Source organism: Otolemur garnettii, unplaced genomic scaffold (genome assembly GCF_000181295.1).
Source record: "Otolemur garnettii isolate 467f Iridium unplaced genomic scaffold, OtoGar3 scaffold00011, whole genome shotgun sequence".
Classification (NCBI taxonomy): domain Eukaryota; kingdom Metazoa; phylum Chordata; class Mammalia; order Primates; family Galagidae; genus Otolemur; species Otolemur garnettii.
This window is the reverse complement of record NW_003852406.1, coordinates 28,108,729-28,114,902: the sequence shown is the minus strand read 5'-3', so window position 1 is coordinate 28,114,902 and position 6,174 is coordinate 28,108,729. Positions and strand designations below refer to the sequence as shown.

Below are 6,174 nucleotides of genomic sequence, written 5' to 3'. Positions count from 1 at the left end.
AAAAAAAAAAAAAAAAAAAACTCCCATTCTTTTTAAGTATCCTCATCCCACCCCCTTCACTCTTAGTAGATGACCAAAAATGACCAAAGATAGTCATCAACTCTTTCTCCTTCCTGCCCTTGTCAAGAAAGAGAAACTTATTTACACTGCCACCCATCTTTATCTGCTGCCTTTCCGCTCCCTTCCACTCAAGGCCAACTGCTCTACCTCAGCCTAGGATCCTATCCCTAATATGTATTATCTCCAAATCCTTGCCTCTGCCCACCATCCACCATCCCCTGGCTCCATCAAACACACATACACTCTTCTTCAATTTCTCCTCTTCCTGGTTCTTTCCAATCTCACACAAGCATGCTCAAGATTTTATTTTTTAAGGTAAACTTCTCTAATTCCCCTTCATCTTCCGCTGCTTACACTCTTCCCTTCAAAGTCATTTGTTGAAAACACTATATCCCTCTTAATTAGCTACACGTCTGTCTTTCCCTCTTCAGCCCTCTCCGTGCATTATAATTTAGCTAACTGCTCTAGCTGAAGTTTAGAAAAGACATTTCAAACACCAAGTTTCAGGAACTTTTTTTTTTTGTAGTTTTTGGCCAGGGTTGGGTTTGAACCTGCCACCTCTGGCATATGGGGCCAGCGCCCTACTCCTTTGAACCACAGGCACTACCCAGTTTCAGGGATTTTATTTAGTCTTTATCTTACTTGTCCTTTCCATGGCAGGACCCAGTGTTGACCACTCCTAGTCCTTGAAATATTCTCCCCCACTTTCTGTAACAAATCTCTCATAGTTTCCTTTTTTCATCCTTAGTCTGTCTGGCACAGATAGTTGCCTTCTCTTCAACTGCTTGCTCAAACTACCTAGTAGCTACAATGGGAATCATCCTAAATCTTCAATCTTGTGCAATTCTATAATCTGATTATTTACCCTATCCTGTTGGTAATACTTACAAATCTCTTAAATAGCTACTACCCCCCGTTCTAGATACCTCATATTTCTCACCAGGATAGCTGGTCCTTGCTTCCAATTTTGCCCCTCTCTAATCCAACATTCACTTTACTGCCAAATGATAAGTCTTAAACACAAACCTGACTCTATCACGCATAGCTTACATTTTTTTTCTACCTTAGCTAGGTTTACAAGGCAATCAGTGTTTTGGCTTATTTCACTTCATCTTCCCCTGTTCTAAAGGTGAGCTGTTTACTTGTGGATACTGGCTATATAAATGAAGCTAGCTGAAAACAAGATGTGCTATAGATATAAATCACCAGATTCTGAAGACAGAATCAAAAAAAGAATGTCAAATACTTCAATATTGCTTTTTATATCGCTTGCATGTTGAAATAATTACTTTGAATATACTGGAATCATTACATTATTAAAATTAATTTCACATTTTATATCTTAAAATGTGATTACTAGAAAATTTTACAATATATATGTGACATTTGTTGGCTGTGCAAGTATAAACTATACTTTCCCTCTTTCTGAATCTAGTTAACTCACAGTTATTATTCAAGATTAGCTCAGGTAACCCACTAAGATGCATTCCAGAACACCTTCTCCCTAAGTCTGAGTTAGCAACTCCTCCTCCACTTCCACCCATAGGAACCTGTGCACACACCTGTCATACATACCATATAGTGGTTACTGGTAATCCACTATCTTCTCTCAAATTAACCTCCTGGCAAAAAGATCTCATTCTATATATACTCACATCCTACCACCACACGTGGCACTCAGAAGGCACTCAAATATTCGTCATACAAATGCAAATCACCTATACCTAAGGTTACAAGAATTTCTAGTTCTCCAAGGAAAACCAACCAACTATGAAGGAGCCTAGACTTAAGATGGAGAGTGGGGGTAGGAATCACAGTAAAGAGATCAGCAAAGAAGAAAATAAAGTTCATATACACCTACCTTTACAGTGAAAACAGGGATTTGCAAGACTGATATGGATCCTTGAACTCAAACTTGGCATGCTAGGAGCCACAGTTTGGATCCTAAATTACTTAACATTCAACAAAGGCATATCATTTGGCAGTTTTCACCACAAACAGCTACAGCCCAGCACCTGTTCCACTTAAACAGCACATCAGTACAATTAAAAACAACAACAAATCTCTCTCATGAAGCAAATGCTAATCTCATGATGCTTCACCATGGAGCAATTCAAAAGACTTATTACATGAAATATGCCAACGCATGAATTTATGGCTGATGCTTATTTGGCAAATATGGTTGGCCCTGTTAGATGTTGAAAAACATGTATGCAAGCTCACGCCTGTGGCTCAAAGGGCTAAGGCGCCAGCCACATACACCTAAGGTAGAGGGTTCAAATCCAGCCCTGCCCACCAAAACAACAATGACAGCTGCAATCAAAAAATAGCCAGGCATTGTGGCGGGCACCTGCGGTCCCAGCTACTTGGAAGGCTGAGGCAGGAGACTTGCTTGAGCCCAGGAGTTGGAGGTTGCTGGAAGCTATGATGCCATGGCACTCTACCTAGGGGGACAGCTTGAGACTCTGTCTCAAAAAAAAAAAAAAAAAAGGAAAGAAAGAATAACATGTATGTAAACAAGCAAATAAAAGTTTTTAACCTCTCAAATTTAAATATTTGTATTAACATGAATGTACAAAGATAAATGTTTACATGCATACATATATAACATATTCCAAGAACATAGTTTTTAATGTGACTATGAGAAAACAGTTATGAAGTAGCATTATTTCTTTACGGGCCTCAGCGTAGCCTCTTAAAAATGAATTCTGGCAGAATATTAATGGGCTACAAACATTATCATGGAAATTTCTGTGTACTATCACTGGATAAAATGAATAGTCGTTGTACCATAATAGTTCAAAGCAATCTTACCTATTCCTTTCACCAAAGCACTTCTCTTCCAACCCTAGAACCCAGCAAAAAACATAAATTTCAGGCCCTAAACAAGAAGTGAGGAAGAGGAGGACCACACAGTAAAGCCTGGAAGAAACAATTTGATGTTTTTTCCCACATAATATAGTCATGTTAGTCTCCAAAATAAAGATATGATAAAATATTTCCCCTTCTTCCTCCTGACATCTATGGAAAGAGGATGTTTGTTTTTTCACATAGTTTGCGAGTTGGTCATAGCCAAAACTCACTAGCAATGGTATGAATTCTGCTTCCATTGTTAACTGTTAATCTCTGAAGCTATAACTCTCTCTCATCTCCAAACGCAAGAAAATATACCATACTTGCCATTATAGTTTACTAAACAAGTCACCAAAGAGAACTGCCAGGTCCCTCAGAAAGTAATTAAGACAGTCAGCGAATTGAGCTATCTAGAAATTCTCTGAGATTAGATAAGTCATCACGAAGTGAATATCCAAGATTGCTCATGCAAAGTTTTACCCCTGTGGATAATTCACGTTTTTCACTTCTACACTGCAGAAAGCAATATGGGTTCTCTGAGTACACATATTACTATATCATTTATTAGAAAGAAAAGGACGCTGTGGCTGAATAAAAATCAGTAGGTAGGCCCCAAATTAGAATCTTCAAGGCAATTCCAATTCAGGTGAAAAGCTGTTCATGTACATCATCCAATGACCTAAAAATAGCACTATATGTAAGTCTCCAAGTATTTAATTGAACGTACAATCTTACCACATTCAACAAAGACAGAAGAGAAATATATTAGGTTTTCTATAGCAAGGCCAATAGAGATGAAATCATAGTTTTCCTCTAACTCATCACTACACCCTAAACGCCAACCTTCCAATAACTCCATTCCACAGCTCTCAAATTCCTGAACTTGGATCTTTAAAACACTGATTGCAAAAAGTAACATTTAAAGGGCGGAAGGCTCTTTCCTGTTGCTCTCAGCAGTCTTTAACAAAGTCAAGGAAGAAAAACCGAAATCAAGCTCTCAGACAGAGGGTGCACGCCATGGGGGTGGGGACGAGGTTCACACAGCAAGTCCCCATCGGGGGAGGAAAGAAAAGTTCGAAGAACGGACAAACTGACCAACTCAACCACTCAAAACCCCCAAGCCACTAAGCAAACCCACACGTTAGGAGGCTCACCAGCCGCAGCGCGAAACGAGCAGGCAGAGAGCCACCAGGCTCCGTCCTGGAACTGGTGGAGAGGCTGCACCGGATCCGCCCAGGTTTGAGAACGGGATGACCGTGTAGACTCCACAAGAGCGAGCGAAGCCCTTCCCGCCCCAGGCTCCGAGCGTCCAGGTCCTCCAGGCTTCACTCTTCCCTGCAGCCTCCCAGCCGCGCCCGGGGGTGTCCCTCGCCGCCAGGTCCCAACTTTCCTTCCTCTGGGGGGCGCCGCGCTACCGGGACCGCCGCCGCCACCGAAGGAGGGAGCAGGGGCGCGAGTGGCGCGCGGCACCGGCGGGGCGCGGGGGTGGCCGGGGCACGAGAGCCCGCGCCGAGCAGGACGCACCGGCCGCCCAAGCCCCGGCGGCGGCGCTGCCCCGCCGGGATTCCCCCGTGTCAGCGCACTCGCCCCGCGGCGACCCTGGTCCCACAACCCCGCGCGTGAGGCGAAGAGAACGGAGAGGACGCGAGCAGCCCTGCTCCTGTTACCTGAGGGGCGCACACGCCGCCGCGGTGACCACCATCGCCGCCTGTCCAGTCCTTTTCCCGATGACCTCAGCCTCCGCCGCCGAGCAACTGACACTGACTAACAACTAACTAACTACTCGCCGCCGCCGCCGCCGAGTCCGCCGCGCGCTCCCGGCCGCTCGCTGCCCGCCCGGCCCACCAGCCTGCCCGCCTCCTTCCAGCCCCGCGCGCCGCCCCTCCGCGCGCGCACTCGGCCACCGCGCTCCTTGAGGTGTGAGCACGCGCGCGCGCGCTCCGGGCCTCGGCCCTCTCCCAGACCTCCTTCAGCCACGCGGGAGGAGTCGCCGCGAGGCCCCTCCTCTTTGCGCTCCAACCTCCCTAAAAACGAGACCTAGAGGGAGCCTAACTGGCTAAGGAGGGAGGGGCCAGCGCAAGTGGGCGGGGCGACCTTGGCCCCGCGTGAGGGGAAATGTGGGCTCGATTAAACGCCAGAGGAAAAGGACAAAGGAAGTCTTGGCCCTTTTTGGTGCCAACCCCTCTGTGTCAGCCGTCGTCAAATACGGAACATGTATTTTCAAAGACGCCAGTATACAGTAACTTATCAATTTAAGTCCTACCACTTTTTGCAGGCCTTAGCAATAAAGAGAAAACTACATCTCCCAGAAGCCTCCACGAAAATAAGTCTCAACTTGCGTAATCACGTAGTCCTTCGCCGCATTGGGGCAAAAATAATCCCTTCATTTTACTGAAGGCACTGGGAATATTATTTCTTTTTTCGCCACGCCGGAACAATTTTAAATGTTACTGCGATAAGAGACGTTCCCTGTGGTAAAGTGACTAAGCAATTGGGCAAAGAGAAAGGAAGGACATCAAAATAAAGTGCTGCGGAGGAATTTTTGTCAAGCTGTGAGACGACGAGTGCGAAGAGTGAAGGCGATTGAGAGGGGCTGAGGGAATTGTCCTCTGTGCAAGGGACTTTCTTTAGGCCCAGGGCCCTGCCTTCCCCTATCGTCAGCAGGTCAGTAAGCAAGGCGAGATGCCCTTCACCCCTTGAAGATCATCCCTCTTTTGCCGCTGTTGTTACTCGTTTGTCTCGGTTTGAGGCTGACTGAATGGGGACGCCTCACTTCCGGTTGGGGGTAGAAGGCAGTCATGGGGGAGGGGGAAACATTCACTTCCTGTGGAGGTAGAGGAATGGTTTGTGGGGGTGTCTAAACCGAGTCCAGTGCTGATGAGGGCTGGAAAAGGTAGTACTTGGTGCCATTTGCAGAGAGCACATCTTAAAGTTTTGGGATTCTGTTTTCTGTGAAAAGTTAGGTTATTCCCCTAAGTTGGGCTAATCACTAGCCTCCAGTCAATTTATGAGTTTTGTTTCCACGTGTAAGTTAGAATACGTTTTGTTTCCTCCCCCTACAAACTCTTCTTTAATAACTTCTTCAAAGAATTCGAACCCATTTGTTAAAATTCTCTTCTTTAGGCTCGGCGCCTGTGGCTCAAGTGGCTAAGGCACCAGCCACATACTCCTAAGGTGACATGTTCGAATCCAGCCTGGGCCGCCAAAACAACAATGACGGCTGCAACCAAAAAATAGCCAGACGTTGTGGTGGGCGCCTGT

At 45.7% G+C, this 6,174-nt stretch overlaps 2 protein-coding genes across 3 annotated transcripts in view; one reads left to right on the top strand and one right to left on the bottom strand.

Moving 5' to 3' along the window:
* PEAK1 (pseudopodium enriched atypical kinase 1) overlaps positions 1-4,690 on the bottom strand; it is a 306,357-nt gene extending 301,667 nt beyond the window's left edge. For both annotated transcript variants that reach the window (XM_023510010.1, XM_023510011.1), the window contains exon 1: positions 4,581-4,690. The gene's annotated coding sequence lies outside the window, so the exon portion shown is untranslated. The remainder of the gene's footprint in view (positions 1-4,580) is intronic.
* A 532-nt stretch (positions 4,691-5,222) lies between these two features.
* Positions 5,223-6,174, top strand: part of HMG20A (high mobility group 20A) — a 73,681-nt gene continuing 72,729 nt past the window's right edge. The window contains exon 1 of the mRNA XM_003784539.3: positions 5,223-5,577. The gene's annotated coding sequence lies outside the window, so the exon portion shown is untranslated. The remainder of the gene's footprint in view (positions 5,578-6,174) is intronic.